Consider the following 20,907-nt stretch of genomic DNA (forward strand, 5'->3'; position numbering starts at 1 on the left):
ATAGCTTGATAGTGGTGGTAACTAAGAACACCAGTTCCTCTATATATTTACTGCCTCTATATATTTACTGCCTCTATATATTTATAGGAATATCAAAAGGCTGAGTAAACTCAATTATAAGATTTTACTATTAGAAAAAAGAACAAATATTATTAGGTTTTCCAGTAGTATATTCCAAAAAGAAGATTGCAAAATCACATTACAAGAATTCAACCCAGACATCAGAGAAGTCTCAGTTTAACACTTCAACTAACAGGAAACCCCGAGCATTGATTGGCTTAAACCTCAGCATAAAGCACATGGACTTTGAATTTCAACATACCTGCCAATTGATGGACCAAAGGCACCAGGAGGAGGCAGATGAAACTCAATGCCAAGCACTGGACAACCCTCCCTCAATGGTTCCCCAAGTTGTGACTCCACAGAATTCATCACATGGAGCTCAGATTGTGTGAGCTACATCGGTGCCACGGGAGGCGGCAGTATAACTAGTGGTGGCTCATAATACCTCCTCCCAGTATCAAACATGGAAATCCTGAGCACTACTGAGGACCGCCCGGCAGAGGACCGCCCGGCAGCCCTTCGTGAGTGAGTCAGGTGCAGCACCTCATCATACGGCCCAGCCACGCCAACCATATGGTCACTGCTTGCCAGTGGTATCGCTGATAGCTGCAGCACCGGTAGTGGTGCCATTACTGGTGCCAGTGCAGCCCTCTTCATCTCGCCATTGCTGCTTCGATGGTGGCTTCCGTTCCTTGAGAGCGGTGGCAGAACCACATTTGCAGCTGCCTGTCCGACAACCCTATCTTCGTTGATAGCTCTGCCCGCATAGCCTCCGATGGGTATTGCTCTGCTACACCAAATCCAAAACCTCCCTGAAACACTTGATCAAAAAACCAAAAAAAAAATTCAAAAACAAAAATACTGAAGTCTATCAAAATCCATGAAGCAGCATATGTCTACTCAAGAACCTCCAGGTGGTAGGGGCTCTTCATCATCCGCTTCACCGGCTTCCCCCCAGACCTCGAGGCCCCTACACCTTCCCCGGACGTAGAGATTGGGGCCGCCGCGACCGCGAAGGCGGGGGCAACAATCTCCAGTGCCGCGTTCCTCACACTGTCCCTATCACCGCTGGTGTCCATGGTAGCGATCAGACGCCTCGAAACCTAGATCCAAACACCTCCGCGAGCACAAAGCAATGCACATAAATGAAACTCCCCAACTTTCTCACCTTCTCCTCGTACTGTCTGCCCATCCTCCTTTATGAGCTTCTACCATGACACGATGGTGGTTTCTTCGGGCTGCAGTTCAATGGAGAACAGCTGCCTTCGGCATGCCACCGCAGCCTTGGGGACTGCCGCAATTGCCGTTGTCATGGCAGACGACTGCTGCGGAGCTAAAGCAGGTTGTACCAGATCGGTAGGGCTGCTTTGGGACGGCCGCAGGAGGAGAGGAGGGTGACCCGGCGATGGCGAGAGGAGGGTGGGGCGGTAGCCACGACGAAGCACGTGACCGCCATCATGAACGGGAGAGGGAGGGGAGGCGAGAGGCGTGGGTGCTGGTGCCTTGATGGCGGAGGGTATAGAGTGGATGAATGGATGGTAGGGTTGGGTGGGTGGGTGAGGGCGCAGGAGCCAACAGGGGAGATGGGTGGGATACGTGCTTGCGGTGGCTGCTGATCGATCGTCAGGGGCCAAAAAGGCCATAGCCCAAGTTGCTTCAGTTGGGACAGGACTAGGAGGTAGGACGTCCTGTCTGGTACGGGAACCACTACGTATTTTTTAAGTAGTAGAGATGAGCAGTAAACTAATATTGTTATTAAAGATGAGTGATTGAATAAAAATTGTACATCAAAGGGTCTATTGAGGGAAACCATTTTTTTTAGATAAGATCTGGAAGAGGAAACGTGAAGGCCTTTTTGTGTTTAGTAGACAGTAACATGTCCAGGCGTCCAACATTTATGTTCTAGGCCAATTACTTTGTTCACTCCCTGTGTGGATTCATTTCATTTCATTGCAACTTCCTACTTTGCCTGCTATTTTCTTTTTAGATTGCATTTATGTCGGTTGTTTCTACCTTCTTTGATCTCCACATCTACATAAAAAAAGTGATATGGTATATTATGGATATGTGGCGATGCAAAGGGAAGGACAAAGACAAGTCACGAAGCAGTAGGGGCAACAAGTACATTGCAAGGTAATATTACTAAATTTAGATTACTAAGGTTCACTGCCATTTTCACTTTGCGATCCAATTGTTGAGTAACTTATGGTTCACTGCCATTGGTTTGGCTTTTATAGAATTCTATAAACATAAAGTTAGCTTGATGCAAAGATAGCCTCATAGATGTGTGAAATAACATGGCTGCTTAGTTTTCCTTTCTTGACACATCTATTTTATGACATTTGTCTATTACTAGAATTGGAAAAGGCACCGAATGGGATTGCTATCATGTTACTAGGTATTAGTAAAATAACTTACAACAAAGATATATCTTCGTGTCACAATTTTCTCTCATTGCATGACTACTGTTTATAAACTTTTTTATTTTTTATGGTCAACTTGCAACATTAGAGCACTATACTGTTTTTATGGTTGCACAATTGGTAGCTGGGGTGGGTGGATCATGGTTTTGGTTGGTATTTGTGCTAGGTGGAGCCGGTGGACGCAGGCGCCCAGGTGGCGGTGGCGCAGAGGGATGTCAATCGGGACACGGCGGCCTCCATCATCCTCGGCGGTGGCGCCAATACACGCCTATTCTCTCTCACGCGAACCAGAGCTAAACTTGCAGTAATCACCTCATCCTCTATCTATTTCTCTATCTTGATCACTCAAATGTCACATTCCATCATTCGTTTGTTTAGCAATAGTTTTTTCATACGCTTGATGTTATCTTATGCAATTTTTATTTTTGTTACAACACACAGACACTTAACTAGTAACTACTAAATTGGATACTCTGTCCTCCAGTGAGATCTAGGCTAGCCCTTAGAACATTACACCAAGAGCAAGATGTTAAGACGTAGTAATTAAGAGTCTACGACCAAAAATCGAGCATTCAACCACACGAATTATAAGGGGGGAAATCACGGACAGCGCCATGCAAATCCTACATATGTGCTTCTTCAACCAGAATTGGATCACTCAAGGTGCCCCCAGATCGCTTCGAAGAAGAATATGATTGTTGCGCCATCTAGGGCATTGATAGTGCGCCACTGGACCACTCAAGGTGAAAATTCAAAATCATTAACAACCCTGACATCTGTTAAACTGCACATCATCTACACAATTCCAAAAAAGTAAACACCATTAGCAGTTTCGGAAAACATGAACATCATAAGTAGACAAAGTGGAAAATATCACAAGCGGCGAGATCTACCACTTCTCGTCGAGCTTCCGGATCTCCTCCTCCACGAGCAGCACCGTGTCCATCTCTAGCACGCCGTCTGCCGCCAGCAACTCATACAGTATCACCATGTCTACACCAATCACAACCAATCAAATCAGAAAACCCGACACAGTTAGAAGAAAGGCTCGAGGAAAGGAGGGGGTGCAGCTAGTACCGTTGGATTTGACAGCGGAGAGGATGTCAGCATGCTGAATTACGCCGTCCGGCGGTGGGACATTGCACCGCCGCAGATCCCACCCTGAGGCAGGACCCAGCGTGGGATTCATGGGAGGAGGACGACGATGGATCTTCCCAGCGGCCATCGCGGGGCCTGAGAGGGAACAAAGCATCGTGGTAGGATGGCGACAGGGCCAGAGACACTGTCGAGGGGGGCGACAGTGACCATCACATGGCGCTGATGAAGCACGGTGGCTGCCGTCGACCGGGCCAAAGACGTCGTTGAGCGAGGTGATGTCTGGTGAGGCAGCGCCAGATCTAGCATTTTGGAAGGGCACGAATCCCGCCCAGGCGGTGGTGTGACACCCATAATAATCCCGCATAGGACATGGATTTTTAGGGCGGTTTTTGGCGGAGGCGTTGTGTTAGGGAGAGAGGAGGCTTGATTTTTTTCAGTTTTTTATTAGATAGTAGTTTGGGATTGGAGACACTGTTTTTCAAGTGTTTTTTTCCGATGGGATGAGAGAAGATAATATAGGAACAAACTCGTGTTTTATATAGTAAAGATTAGACACCGGAAACTTCAAGTTTAGGCTCAGAATTCTATGATGCGAAGGAAGGTCATCGATTGACCATGTTGCCGACTTATACAGATCAAACATCAAATTCACTTACTGATCAATAGTCAATTAATCCGTAATGTCGAAGACGAAGAAGGAATAAGGAGGAAACAGGAAAGATAATATACATGTTTTTAGCAATTCCACTAATATGCGTTACACAATGATTTGGTGCCTTACCTCTTGTATTTAGAGTCTGACTCGATACTGGTGCACGTACGTGCGTTCATTATGTGGGCCTTCTGTTACTCCACTAAATTTGTAAGGTGCGTAGGAGATGCGCATGCATATGTGCGAATGTGAGATAACACGAGTATGGTGTGTGTCGAGTATGTGAGTCATGAATGTACTACTCTTGATAAGAAAAGAGTGTGGAAACTAGGCAGCAGCTGCAGCATGTACCCGATATAGATCAAGTTTCTCGGTGCCCTTGGACGCAGGGAACCCTGAAAAGGTTGCAATCACGCCGGCCGAACCATGCATGCATCGGAATCACACACACGCATCGCTGTCGGTCGACGAGAACCCAGCTAGCTAGTTGCAGGGAGAATCTCTGATCTGATCTTGCGCTCTGTCGTTTCCCCTGTCATTTGGCTCCTGGTTTCAACAAGGATCTTGCAAATAACAGTTCAGATATATTATATACTCGATATATGTTCCTGAGTCACCAATATAATCCTAGTCACATGTGTGCATCACTGTTGCTAGCCTCCTTTGATCTTGTCCTCGAGCCCAAGTTAGGATTCTTAATCAGCAACTGCTAGGACCAAACCAAATCACCTAATTAATTGATTGCATTCTGTTAGGATTAGGACATGGCGAATCTATCTAGTAATAGATTTGTCACATGGAAAGTGACAGCAAGAGTTGCAGGGCAAAGTTTGTGGGGGAAAAAAAAGCAGTTTTTCTGTACAAAGTCAGATATCGTGGCATCTAGGCGGGCAGGTAGGAGCTAGCTAGCATAACAAGCACTTTTTCTGAACATTGGTTTGTTTGCTATCCGCCGCCATGGGAATTACCGGCATGTCGCCGCGTTCTGCCCGTTGTGCTGCTGCGCCGGCGACCTCTGCTTAGTGCTGAGACTTAGAACAGTCCGGTCCTATCGTGGTTCGTGTTATATTATGTCATCCTCGCTGGATATGATTAGCCTATTGTACTGTAATGTGTCAGTACGAGTTAACTACAGAAAAGCTCAAATATGGTTCTTAGCACGTCGTGCTGTAGTCATGTCGTACCAGTCTAGTTACGGCTCTACTCTATATTATTTGATAATACTTATATATTTATCACTTATTATCTCACACTTTTGTTTCTCATACTCATACATATTTTATGTCACATAATAATACTTATATGTTTATTTCTTACCATCTCACACTTATGCCTCTCATACCCACACATCTCTTTTAGTGGCTCACATTTTGTATCAGAGAGATTAGAGGCTAAGCACGGGAAAAATAGTCATACAGATCGTGTCGTACTATTTTCGTACCGTGTCGGCACGTGCACGGTCCAAACTATTGTGCCGTGCCAACACACCTACCGTGCCAAGGTCCTAGGAACCACACAACCCTTATGTTTGTGCTGTGTTGGCTCAATCCAAAATATTTTGTACCAAAACTCGTGCCGTGAGCGGCCCAGTAATGACTAGGGCCAAGTTCCATCTCCATACGGCCGCTTTTTTTGTTTTTCCCTTATTTTGTTTTAAAAACTTATATAACCTGTTGGATTTTCTACTTTTTATTATATTTTATAACTTTCCTGCCAGTTTCCTGATTTCCTCCAACTAGCATTCTAGTCTCCGTTATCGTGTTCTTGTCAAGTAGCATAACGTAGAGTGCACCAATGTCGGCAGCACTGTTTTTTCAATGCCCTTATCATAAGGGTTCAGTAATTGACTATATATAACAAATTAAATGCCACAGCTTCTTGTCACGCTCAAAGTAATCTTAAATTTGGCAAATTTCCTCCATGCCCTCCCTCATCTTAAGGGTTATGAAACTTTGTCAACCTAGGATCTTGGAGAAAAGGCAAGCTAGAGCATGACAATTGCCATCTGCCACAGCCATCCGCACACTTTTCTTAGGCAACTTGTAGCCATCACTACTACGGAAATCCCAATTAGCGACCGCCTATTAGTACCAGTATTGCTAGTGCCAACAGTGGGAAAAATGAGTTCATTGGAACTGGAAGTGATATACCACGGTCGGCAGTGGTACATCACTGTCGGCTTGTGGCTTAAACCGGCAGGGATACACTTTATCTCTAACAATTGATGACATGAGCTAAATGTGCAAAATAAGACACTAAGTTTGGATTGCAAGTACGGATTACCAAAAGCTCCTAATTATAAAAGAAGTCTAGATTACATAAAAAACCAACATCCGGATTGCATACGCAAAACAAAACACTAAGAAGTATATGATTACACTAAGAAATAAGATCATGATTTATTACAAAATATATATAGTATCGATCCTGATTACAAAAGAAGTTCGGATTATATAAAAACTAACATACGGATTACAAAAGATTGACTAAGCCTAAGCTATAGTTAGTCTAATTCTATGCTAGCTTATGCTTCTTCACTGGCGAACCATCATTAGTTTGATGATGATGATTGTGGCTCCTCCTCCTCCTCTTCGGGTAGCAGGAATCCTCAAAACCAGATGCTTCCTCCTAGTCCTCCTCTTCCTCGGAGGAGGACGCGTTGTCCTTCATGCCATCGGACTACCCTCCATGAAGTACCTCCAATCCTTATCGTGCAAGGAGGAGGAGTACTTGTCATCTAAGGAGAAGAAAATAGGGTCATTATCCAGAGCTGACGGTGGTTGCGACTGAAGAGTGGCCGGAGATGGCGGCAGTGGAGGAGGAGAGGACATGATAATGATGGTGTTGCTAACTAGGAATTATGGTGGCCAATGGAATGTGGATCCCGAGGAGGGCAAGTAGTTGTAATAGCTGTTAGTGGAAGATGAAGGTGTATCACATAGTTTTAATAATAGTGCAAAAGACAAAAGGGCATGGTGAGGTACAAAGGAGAAAGGTAAGCTATTAGTGCTAGTTGGAGTTACCAACTAGCATTGATGGCCATCACTATCGGTTGATAAATCTAACTGGCGGTGATAGGGAGCGTGTGAATCGATGTATTAGTCTATCAGTGCTGGTTGTTAACTCCAACCAACAACAATATCATTGCATCGAGCATGGGAATCGAGGTGTTAGTCTATCACTATCGATTGGTAACTTCAATTGGCACAACTACGACGTCTATTTAATTATCATGCCGCTAGTGAGCGCAAAGTTCATTGACACTAGTGAGGGTAGAATTCTTTGTTCTTCCTTACTTTATTCACTCTGGTATGAAGAGCACTCTTTTCTTTTCATCATCTAGTGCTTTGTTCTTCCTTACTTAGATCTTTGTTCTTCTTGTCTTAAGTTATAGTTCTTTGTTTTATGTTTGTGTTCATTAATGATAGGTGCATTTACCACCCATCACTAATGATTCGGTCATCAGGGACAGGTCAATTTCCACCAGTTATTGGGACTCGATCATTAGTGACAGGTGGTAAATGCACCTGTCATTGATAACCATGTCCTAGTGACAGTGTGTGGTTACAACCTGTCACTGATGACCTATTTAGTGACGCATGAGGTTTTCACCCTTCACTAATGAGTTCATCCCCCGAAGGGATTTTACCTGTTTCCTGGCTATATCCTGAAGCAAAGTCAAGATTTGGCAGCCATCTTCTCCTATAAATATATAACACCAGGAAACATATATATGCACCATATCGACCACATCGATACTAGGTAACATATTAAACATACCATAGCAGTACATCCACCATATCAACATTACGTAACACATCGAGATCACTCAAGTTCAAATAATAATGTACATAAATCATAAGTGTACATTGAGATAACTAGAAATTACATAAGTTGAAAGTGGAACCACAAATTACAAAAGTCAGTGTAATGCCTCCTTACAATGGAACTCACCTTTCAAAGAGATGACTTATGTCATTATGAATAAGGCAATCCGTCCTCGAATGTTCAAGAGTGCAGACTACTCGATGTTGCTGTCCGGTATGCTGAATTGTTGCTAAATAAAAATAATAATGGAAAAATCATGCAATTAGCTTGAGAAAAATCATTTTATTATCGAATATTATGAAAGGAGTTATGAAAAGACTATATGCATCTTACATATGTGGATTTCATATCCTTTGCTGCCATGGCTAGTAGCATGTGACGCGCAACGTAGAAGCCGCAGTCATTGCCCGGTGGTTGTTGGTGGATATGAAGAGAAAAGAAACCATCAGTTCAAAAGAAAAAGATATAGTAGTAGACTATTTGCAAATATGTCTGTTGGGCACTTACCGTGAAGCCAGTCTTATGTGTTGGTGTGTTGGGCTCATTCGGATCGTACTTTGGATCACATTGTATATACGTGTCAAAAGCCCTACATGCAACGAGGGATCCATTAGTCAACATTTGGAAAAACCTTGAAAAGTTCAATATATAACTTAAGTCATGAAGAACTTACTCGTTGAGGATTTGTTTGATCAAAGTATAGTCACGTACTCCCTGTTCATCGTCCCGTCCTACTATTGTTCTTGATGAATCGAGGTACCAGACCAAGTTCCACTTAAGAGCAATGACCAGTAAGATCCAATGGCCACCCGTGTTGTGGGCGGCCATCAGGTAGTCCTTCGAAAAGTTCCTCATTGCCCTAGCCACATATCCCACAACGGATTCCCTATATTGTTCCATCGCAGAAATAGTCATAATTTGGGGCCACGGAATCTGAAAGGGTTCTTCTTCCTCGTTTCTTGCACCCAATGGATATAGATAAGAAGTTAGTTAGATTGGAGAATTAGTGAAAATAATTAATGAATGTCTAGTTTGAAAGGGCTTACAATGTAAAGTATTTCAATAACCCTACTCCAAGCCATTGAGGTTGAAGAGGTTGTATAAGTTGTTGAAGCCCGCGAGGAAGTAGCTGTCCCCATTCAAGAAGTGATGATTTTGGTATTGGAAGACAATAGAACTCTTCTTCGCTCTACATCCTTGTAGGTAGTAATTATGCAACTTGACACAAGGTTCTCTCACCCTCCACAGTGGATTTGTCGTCAGTAAGGGCTTCCCAATCTAAAATTTTGGGTTAGCCTTAGTCCAAGTTACTCATATCATGTGCTTCTCGACGCTTGAGTCCGTACAAGAGGACTTGGATTTCTTTGGCAGCTACTTCTTGGACCCTGACTTGGACTTCTTCTTCTTCTTCTCTAGGCTGCCCTCAAGATCCATAGCTCATCTTGAGGCTAAGGTTGGGATAGGGAACTCAATGCACTTGAATGTCTAGGCTGATCGCTCCTAGATTGTTCCGTGTGCACCAAGATGCCCCCCCTGCATTGGATCCTTTGAAGACGAGCTTCACCTAGTTTTCGGATCTCATCAATGGGGGAGGGGGGATGGGCAAATCTGTGTCCATGATATTGGCATGTACAAAATTCATGAAGACCACGGTATAACCAGGATGTATTGGGACCGTATGTAACACCTGGACCTCTGGATGCACATGACCCTTCGCAACCTCAATTTGGTAGCCACCAGGTCTTATGAGCAACGAGCATGGCATGGGCCCATTGAGAAGGTTTATAGTATATGGCTCCATAGATGGAGAGAAGACAGATTGTTTGACCTCCCTGGAGGCTTGACTATTCTTGCGTCCAACAATGGGGCTATCACCCGTTGGTGCACTAGGAATTATGATTCCGTGTGATGCAAACTTTTGCATGAGGTCTTGATAAACACTCTCCATGATTGACTGGGTCAATTCTTGCACATCGATTGGACCCGACCTCTTTCTCTTCTTGTACATCCCGACATGTTCGGGGAATCATAACTTCTAGACTTGGGAACTGGACACGCCTCACACACTACCTGGGTGCTCAGGGTTTCCCAAGACAGTGGAGAGCTCATCATGTTCCTTGACCCTGGTGAATAAACCTTTGGTGGATTGGGTTGTTATTTCTTTCACCTTTTTAGCGACTAACTCGATTGCGCTGGATTTGAAGGTGATTTCTCCACTATATGACAACTTACCCCTCACTAGCAAATACGATTGTGATCGTTCTGAGAATTGGAACCGAGGATTCTCACGGCCTTTGTTTTCTTACTTTTCAACATCCGTCTGCCATTTCTCTCTTTTCCATACGTACTCGCCTGTGCTTAGGTTGTGGTTCTGCTTGTTCTTTGCTCAAAGCTGCTTCTTTACTGAACTCTCTGTTTGGAAGGCCTTTGAGCTCTTTAACCCCACAAAAGCTTCCCAATCCTCCCTTTTCATGTATGGGTACTTGTTGAAGAGCTCCAACACCTTTGCCATATAATCATTCGCAAGCTTGCTCTTGTAGTTCCTCCAAAGTTTGGCGATCATTTTCATAGCAGCCATGTAACCCTTCACCTTCATATTCTATGGGAACTCCAGAAATGTATTGATGCCATCATTGAACAAGATGTTCTTTTGAGCTACAGTGAGCTCATCGAACTTCAGAAGGGTCAACAACACCCTCTTTCGAGCATTAAGGCCTGCGAGCTTTCACAACATCTGCATGGCCTTCTTCTCCATAGGCACGCCGTCATCATCGATTTCTATGATGGTCATCTTATCCGTTAGACACTTTGCTTGTTCCCTTGGCCTTCGTACTATTGCTGCACTAGGACCTGGTTGTGCAGACATTTGAGTGGGAGCTTGTGTAGACGTCTGAGTGGGAGCTTCTGCAAATGTCAAAGGATCCGGATGAAGACTCGTTGGCAAACATCTAATAGATATGAATATGCAGATACAATTGTATAAGTATCAGTAACTATATTCACTTTTATATGAATTTATGAAAATATGATGTATTTTTTATCTAAAGCGAAGGATCCTAGCTAATTTCTAATAGGCCAAGATAGGTCCTAATCCTATTCGAGGATATGTGGCCCGAGTAGGTTTTCATGCTCTTGTACGATTTTAGAGAAAATTTTGGCAGTATCTCCCTGTTGTTCCCCAAATACACGTCTTGATAATGAGCCGAGAGGGTGTGTATCCAGAGAACAGCAGGGAGATGCCACCGAAATTCTCTCAAACCATAAAAGAGCATAGAAACCTACTACTCGGGCCACATATCCTCGAACTGACCAAAGTATGTGGATAATTCGGGAGCATCTTCTTATAAATATGATGAGTTGCAAGTCATATTTATAATCAAACACTCTCTAATGGGAGACATAGGTTACGCATGTACACTAATTCACTTTTAGGATTTTCATACAAAGTTTTAATTTCCTAAATATCATCATTGAAGCAAAAATGGATAATGTAGAAGATAAGCAGGACCTTACAATGATTTAATAACATTTCGCGCAGATAAGCATTGAATATCATGTGTACAGAAAAAATTGAACAAATATGGGCGAGCTCCTCGGCATCAGGGTGGTGGTCCTCGGTGACTACGATGTGGGCTCCTCGGCATTGGGGTAGTCGGGGATGAGAGCGCAGGGGACAACAGCATCATGGAGGGGGTTGTGGATGGTAGGAAGACAACAACAGCCTCGGGGATGACCGGTAGGAGGGGGGCGGCCTCGGTGATGAGGGTGCAGGGGCCTCAACGTGGAGATGTCGAGGAGGAGACGACGAGCATAGCGAGGAGGAGAGGGTGGCAGGCGTGGTGCCAGGAGGAGAGGGCGGTGGGTGCAGTGGCAAAGATGTGAGGAACCGTCCAAATAATATTCTAATTAATCACCAGGAGGATCATTATTCATAATCACAACCTCGATAATTAACCATAATATCATCCCGGTAGTCCCGGCACGTGTTTTGTGCCCAAGGATCGGAACACATGCCTTCCAACGTATACATCACAACATAGCTTAATAAAGAGCGAGTAATAAACATTTATATTATAAGTATTAAGCATGCAACTGATTTCAACAATTTACAACAAAAGTAAGCTAAGAGGAGACAAAACCCCTCAACTCCTTACCACAAAAGAACTACGCAGCGGAAAGTTAAACGTATAAACCAAAAGAGAACGGCGCTACATGCCCTTAGGCACCGTCTCAACACACCACCTTCAGAGTGGGATGCACTACTCTTGCTTGTCATCGTGATCGGCAGGCACGAAGTAGCCAAAAACAGCCTCTTCTCCAGCAATAGGAGTACCTATAAGCGCAGGCATGAGTACGAAGGTACTCGTAAGACTTAAACCATATAGAGCACATATACATAGCTCGACTCCAAGGATTATGCATTGATCATTAGCAAGGATGAGCCACAGGTTAGGTAAAACAAATGCACTAAACATCCTAGACATATGTGTGAGCGACTGAAACATAACCAAAACATATCAAAACTACCCTTCAACTAACAACTGAACAAATGTAACTGTAACCAACATGTGTATCAATAAGTAACAAGAACCAACATCACCATCTCCTACATACCGAACCACAAACCATACTCGAAACTCTACGACCGATGCAGATGGACAGAAGCAAGCTCATAACTGAGAGCGTGGCAGTTCGAACTATTTATACACCCTGCAGGAGGATACTCTTGGAGCCACGCGACACGAGGACCATTCGGCTTGTGCCACCTGCCAAAGTGCACACAAGGGGGTACTCGTGACAACCTTTCCCAACCAGCCCCAACAGTTTAGATCATGCATCGCTCGGCGCAACGGTACTAGAACTACTCCCGGAGCAAACTAGTACCGCTACAAACCCGCCCACTCACACCGTCGATGTCCACGCCCAAAATCCACAGCTACGAAGTTATTCGGCTCACCTTACCATTAGATCGGCATGTGGTGAGTAAGATAAGTGCTAAATCCAACAACACCGACGATCGGTGCTTAACCAGTGCAAAGCGGTCTACGGTGTCCGGTTTCTTCTACCGACCTACCCAGGGGAACTCCACATGTGGGTAGGACAAAACACCTCCTAGCACCGCCCACACCTCGTCTCATACTCACCACTCATACAACCATCTCAACCTCAACAAGTGTATGTAATCATAAGAAGGTCCTATGCTCGCGAAAAACGGGATGCGCCATCGTTCGACTTCTACTGAATGACCTAAGCATGGATAAGCATATAAGTCGAACTCATATCTAGACATTGACAACATCTCAAGGCTACAAGAAATGTAAATACACAAGTATTCAAGATAGAAGAATGCAATCAGCATAGGTTCTACCCATTGGTACTCGACACTGACTCACTAAACATGCATACATACATAAGTATATTTCATCAATTTTACACTTATCCAATTACACAAGAGGGATCAATATGCTTAGTTGCTTGCTTGGATGCACTGGCTCAAAATGGTTGGGTGCCTCGGGATCGCCCTGGACCTCCGGGATCAACGGATCGGTGATCTCTAAAAGGGATCAACGCGTGCACTGCAAATGAGTATGAATGAAGTGCAGAAAGGTATGCCACAAAGCTTAACAACATGCTAGAATCATAAGATATGCGAATCAATGCAATACTAAACGATCTAAATGAAAACTGAAAAATAACAGCCATCCGGAGTATCCAGATTGGTTCGGAGTATCCGGGTTCGGACCCTCCGGTTGAACCTCCGGAAGGGGCGCTCGGTTGCTGCTTTTTATTTGACTGGCTCGAAGTATCCTGGTTAATCCGGAATATTCGGTTTTCGGAGTATCCGAGCCATCCTCCAGTGAAGGCTCTCGGTTAGCCATTATTCTAACTTAACCCGGAACCTTCGGGTTGGTCCGGACTATCCGGGATGTACCGGACACTCCGAGTGAGGTTCCGAACGAAGCTCTTGGCTACACGATCACACAACTACCCGGAGTCTCTGGGTTTGACCGGATTATCCGAGTGATACAGACTTGGGTTCTTCACGATTTTTCCCTCGGGTGATTTGACTCACTTTACAAATATGTGCTACACAAACATGCATATGCCCTATACAAAAGGTTCTAAACCAATCTCGCACCCTAAACCCTAACCAATTTCGAACACAATTCAACGGACTATTTCTGCTGAACCCGGAGTCTCCGGGTGAGTCCGGTATATCCGGGCTAGCCCAGAAAAGCTGTTTTCGAGTGGATTTTTGGTTGATTCGAGTTTTGATCTTTTCCAAGCCTAAAGGGAACATGTTAGGGATAGTCTAAGGGTCCTGGAACTTACTCATCAACTATCAACACGACTCTAGAGCTCATTTTCGACCAAAACCCCATTTTTGCTCTAAAAAGCTCAAGGATACCAAGAACTTCAAGAGCTACTCGATTCTTCCATGAAAACGAAAATGGATTGGATAGATGAGTAGCTCATGAGCTAGAGAATGCAATGGTACTACATGCATACCTTGAATCCTCCACTTGAGCTCGGATTTTGGAAGAAAAGAGAGAGTGAGCTTGAGTGGGAGAGTGAGAGGGGGAGCTACTGCTGCTGCAGCTTGGTGGGGACATGTGGCATTAGGAGAGGAGAGAGAGGGAAGGTGGGGTGCTCCCACTTGAGAGAGGGAGTGGGTGAGGGGTGGGGCCCACGTGTTAGAGAAAATTGGTAATTCCAAAGCAATTTCCATTCTTTTCTCCCCCAATTTTCTTTCTCTTATCCAAATGATTTTTAACGAAGTGCATTAGCGCTCTGAATTACCATTACGCAAAATTAAGCATAATGCTTAAGAAGCATGATTTTGCTTAAATGCATGATTAAGAATTTGGGACGTGACAAAAAAGGAGGGGCCTGCGGGTGCAGCGGCGAGGAGGAGGGCTGCGGGGGTCGAGGAGGAAGGTGTCAAGACTTTGGCAAAATCAGGGGCTAGGGTTCCCATGCCCATTATATATAACAGATCATTAGTGATGGGTCATAACTCTGACCCTTCACTTATGTAATAGTTATTAGTGATGGATCATAGCTCTGACGGATCATTAGTGACGGGTCAGAGCTATGATCCGTCACTACTGTGAAAGTCATTAGTGACGAGTCAAGATTATTAGTGACTAGTAATAGCTTTGACCCATCGCTACGAACGCATACTGATAGTCTTATATTGGTAGCTATCATCAATTTCTCATTAAAATACCGCCTATATTCCGCGCTTAAATTCGTAAGAGTAGTTAGAATTCAATAATTCATACATCCACAAACCCATGATAAAATTTAGACTAAAAACTGAACTAACATTTTCATTAATTTAGGCTAAGGAAGATCATCACTTCATTAGTTATTGTATACAAAAGAAGGTTTGGGTTACATGAAAAAAACCATCAGAATTGCAAATGGCTGCTAAATCCAAATTGTTAAATTCGGATTACCATCCATAAACCTAGGTAAGTAAGATCATCACTTCATCAATGTCTGTCATCAGAGTTGCCACTGGCGCCAGCCATCTCCTCATCCTCCTCCTCCTCGTCGGTGTCAGAGTCGCCGTCCATCTCCTCCTCCGCCAAGAGGTGTGCGATGGCCTCATCACTAATGATGGCCTCTGTCGTTTCCTTTGTTGCGCCGATGAGTTCTCCTCATGGACGGCGCGATCGCCTCATCGTTGGCAATCGCTTTCTCCTTCTCTTCCTCCTCCTCTTCATCCACCATCAGGAGGTCCTAATCGATGTAATCGTCATTGGGGGCTTCGCCGAGGATGACGACGCTAGCTCCTTGTCGTTGGTGGCCATAATCGGTGATGGATTAGAGGAGCAGGGACGATGACGCCTCTGAGGAGTGGGCAGCGGGCGCAGCGGTGAGGAGGAGGGTGTTGGGACTTAGGCAAAATCGGGAGCTAGGGTTCTTGGGCCAATTATATATAAACATATCATTTGTGACGGGTCATAGCTTTGACCCATCACTAATGTGAAAGTCAGAGATGATCCGTTGGGTGCCGGATAGAACATTGAGATATGCATGCTAAATAATTTGATGATTAGAAAAGTGATTTCACCGGTCGATTGCACAAAGACAAGAGAAAGGCTGAAGGACCGTTTTGGGAAGAACATTAAGATATGCACGCTAGATAATCCGATGATGAGAAAAAATGAACTCGCCGGATGATGAAGTCACTAGTGACGGGTTATAGATATGACCCATCACTAATGATTAGTATCACCCATCACTAATGACGGGTCTGGGACGTGTGGGCTAGTAGTGTGGTCGGGACATCACTAACATGAAGTCATTAGTGATGGGTCATAGAGATGACCCGTTCTTTTAGAGGAATTTTGGTATATTTCCTTTTAAGAATGGAATTTATTTTTCCCCTTCTGATTTAATTATTTCTTTTATGAATTTATTTACAATTGAAAAATTATGATTGTGCACTATTTAATTCATGAAATCATCAAAATTCTGCAAAGTTCTTGAAAATTCATAAAAGCCTATCAAAATTCATAAAAATTCATAGATTCAAACTTAGGGTATCAATCCACATGAAATTCAAACTTAACTGAATATTACAAATATTAAACTTTGAGGTTACATTGATTCATGCATCATTTGGCCTATACTTGTCGTTTTCGTGCTTTCTGGACAAGGATCCCATCGTTATCGTTGGAACCTAGGTATGGAGTCTTTTTGTTCTGTGCAACCTGTGGCATCATTGCAGTAGCAAAAGGGGGGATTTCATCAAATTGATTGTACTCATCCTCACGTTTTGAACTCCGTCGATCTGTCTTTTCCCAATGAGAACCACATGAAGTTTCTTATATGCCGTGTCAGTCACAAAAGGATATCCGTCACTATAACGACACATTAGTGACAGGTGACAACTACGATGTCACACCCAGTTTTAACGGACAAAATCAGATGCGGATTATGTGTGCCAAGGATGTTAAACACACATAAGGACATCACAGGTGAAGTAACAAAAGCAATAATTTTATAGAATAAATATTAAACTCTTACACAAATTGACATATATTATCTTCTATGTAGATATCTACAGCGAAACAGAAGCACTGGCGCCCAACAACACTGCAGGCAACCGACCGAGAGACACACGTCTAGAATGTCACAACCTCATCTTGATAATCTTCAACATCTTCACTCACTGAGCAGCACCACACATGTCGCATGGCATAGGGAAATTGCAAGTGTAAGCACATGACATGCTCAGCAAGTGTGGGAAAGATAGTGATATGTAGGCATATAATAAGAATATGCTAACACATGGTATATTTGCATAAATGCGAGTGATGAAAAGATATTTGGACTTAAAAAGCATTAAAAATTTATTAAGTGAATTAACCCATACAGTCTAACACCCACCATACAAGGCTCCTCGCCTTGTATGCCATAAATGTCTAGTACTCCCTGTACTATAACCAAAACCACAACCAAACCCATAACTACAACCCACTAATCATGTGAGGATCCAAGTCTCCCATAACCCGAGCATGACTGTTATAACAGTTTTTACACTCTGCAGAGGTTGTCCAGCTTTCCCCACAAGTCAGTGAATTCTATGTTGCTGTGTTCGCGAAACACTTAACACACGCCAGTGGTATGCCGCCAAGAAATCACTGAATGACATTTTCCACTAACCAGAGCCAAATCCAGTATGCATCTGCCAACTAGGTTTCACCACTAGGGTTTACGCGAGTCTAACTCCTACCCAAAAGTCCCCTTTTGTGCTGACACAACACACACTAGATAGATTATAACTAGTATGTCACGCCTTACCCATATCAGCCTCGTGGTTGGTATGTTACTTCTTGGGTTATCGCTCTACGAACCGGTCCTTACTTAGGTTACTTGAGCAAACACTAAACCAACAATATAACCATGACAACCACCAAAACCACTTTGCTCAAGCCTAAGGTTCCATGTTGCTAGACCATTAACACATTAACAACCATTGTTGAATAAGTTCATTAATCAAGTATATGACACTTCCCAACATCCCAAAAGCATGGCTAAGCAATTCTACCCAAGAGACTCATATCAACTACCCCTTAGGCTTCAAGGAATGTAAAGGAAGAACTAGGTAAACCCTAACATAGGTGACTACCCATCAAGTTGACAGACACTACATGCAATTTGTAAGAAAAAACATTTAAATCATAGGTTCAAGATGATCAAGGACACTTTCCTTTTTCCCAATGCTACTCAGTGTCATCGAAATCTTGGTTTTGAAGTCCCTCGAACTACTCCGGAACGTTATTGACTAATCGCGAGAACTATCGACAAATAACACAAAGCAAACACTAAGAACAATGTACCAAATATCATCAAAACACTTTAAAAACACTATGGTTGGATAGGTATGATTTTAGAAACACTTAGAGGCAAAAATTGCCTAAATTGGAGTTAGAATGAAAGAGAACGAACTTTTGGAAGATTGATTAGGTTGAAAAGGAAAGGCTAGTTTACTGGAGTTATCTTCTTATGGGAATAGTCATTATCACGCAATCATTACATCAGGCCTGACAACATCATTGCGCAGGATTCAAGAAGTGTAGGGCAGACCATACTTCGCTGACTAGGCTAAGCAGGATGATGTGGTGCTAACTTGGTATGCTATGCAAGTACCGTCTTGGATTAAAAAAGGGATACGCCGAGATCTAGTCTTAACCACCCATGATGGATCAAATGGCCAAAAGTTGCACTTCTAGGTTAAGGATACTACATGTGACTCTGTGTAGCAGTGGTGGCTCGGGTTTCGTCGGAGATGGCGATCGAGCACGGGGCCAGTGACATCGATGTCGAGCTTCAATGGTGTTTCAGTGAAACGAGGGAAGCATGGCGTAGAACGCAGAAATATTAACTCAGTGGTATGGTTTGTTTCGGAAGGGGTCATCCGAGGTAGCGGCAAACCAGCGATGACTACTGCTAGGTTTGGTGGTGACTGCGAATAGACGCAACAATGTCAACAATGAAGATGCTCCCGTTCCAGGAGATTGGCTATAAAATTTGCGAAACCGTCTGAATAGAAACATTCATATTTCCTGGGAACACAATGCTATGACATGGTTTTTGGTAGATCATCCCCTGAGAGGAGGAACGATTAGCGGATATGAGATGGGTGACGGTTACGACATACTGTGGTTGGCAATCGTGTTCTGGTCGTGTCGCTGCACAAACAAGGATGGGCTTCTAGGGTCACATAGGAGAGTCGATGGGACACGCTGTGACGTAGTTGGTACATCCATATGGCTTTCAGATTCATAGAGAACGCAAATGCAAATCTGGTGCACGTGCAGAATACATCCAGAAACCGGACAGCAGGCATGTCGACCTTGATTCCGGTGGTTTGGCTGCTCTACTGGCCGACCTGGTTAGTGAGGGTGTGGGAAACATCATGGGACATGCACTGGTGAAAGCGCTTTGCGATTTGACCTCTGGTCAGCCAGGAACGTTGATGCCAATCTGCTACAATGCAGCTATCCGCGACGATGACGACCGTGGCGTTGTAGATCAGGGTTTGGCTCGGGCTGGGGCTTGGTTAGAGACTTAGTATGATTGTAAAATAGTAGTAAGGGAGGAGAAGAAAGGGTCCTCACCTTTCATCAATGGTCGAGGAAGGAGGATTCGTGGAGAAGACGACGTAGCGTATCACGGGCGGTGGCGGCGGCTCCGACGAACGGCGACACACGGACAGGGCATCAGCAGCATCTAGGGTTTGGGGGTGTGGAATAGGGATTGGAGAGGGCATGAAAATCCTATTTATAGGGCTAGTAGCAGCTGGTTGGGGTGGAGTCTAAGCCGAACACGAATCTAGTTAGAATTCGAGTCAGTTAGGATTTCTTTTTTCACAGCTCTCTATTCCAAGAATGATATCTCCACCGCCCGGATACTAAATTGGACGTTTTTAGACTCTAAATTGTATTAATCGAAAAGATCTATAACTTTAATATTCATTGGAACTTCCGAAACTGCTATCTTAAGTTTCAAAAATGCACCACAAGATAAACTATTAAAACTCAGACTTTTCTATGCAACACTGATTTTGGGGGTCATAACTCCTAGCTTCATTATTCAAAAGGGGACTTCCATAGGTTCAAATCGAATCCCTCGACGAGACCTACAATTTTGGTATTTTCAAGATTTGAATTTGAGGCCGTTTTGAACTCCGAAACTTCATCTGAAGATGGGGCTGTCTAGAACTCCGTGAAAATTTACAGATTTCGTGAATCCTTTGTGTTGGGCCTTCTAGATAACTTGTGTGCCAGCCAAGGGCTTGGGATTGGGTAGGATTGAGTCTAATGACACCTTAGGCTTATCTAGGGTTTTAGAAAAGAAATTTTTCCAGAGAAATTTGAATAGGGTTTGAATTTGAATTGATCTTGGAGTGAATTTGAGAGAAACCAAAAGATGAGGTTGAACAAGAATGTGAGTAGATAAGGAATTTGAATTTGAATTTGGATTTGGTTAGAATTTGAGAAAGAGGAGAGATTGGCTTTAAATAAGGATTTGGATAAGGTTTGAATTGAACTAAAGAAGGACCAGGTATGATCAAAGATTGAATAGATGATGAATTCAAAGATTTTGAATTCCAACCATTAAGATCCTTAACTAGTTTATTATAGAGTTTTGTGAAAACCTTTTCAAAATATTTTTCACTCAAAACACCAAAGAGAAAGAAAAAGAAAAAAACCTCTAATGCATTTACCCGGCTCCTAACAAAACTCAGCATGCAATGCACACAAAATAATATCTATTTTGATTGATTGATTCAGAAAATAGGTTTTAAACCTATGCTACTGG

General features: G+C 43.5%; 1 pseudogene; it reads right to left on the bottom strand.

Annotated features, from left to right (window-relative positions):
• Nucleotides 1-285: 285 nt before the first annotated feature.
• LOC133890274 (homeobox-DDT domain protein RLT2-like) lies at nucleotides 286-1,142 on the bottom strand (annotated as a pseudogene).
• Nucleotides 1,143-20,907: the final 19,765 nt, after the last annotated feature.

This window comes from Phragmites australis, chromosome 14, assembly GCF_958298935.1.
Source record: "Phragmites australis chromosome 14, lpPhrAust1.1, whole genome shotgun sequence".
Lineage (NCBI taxonomy): Eukaryota > Viridiplantae > Streptophyta > Magnoliopsida > Poales > Poaceae > Phragmites > Phragmites australis.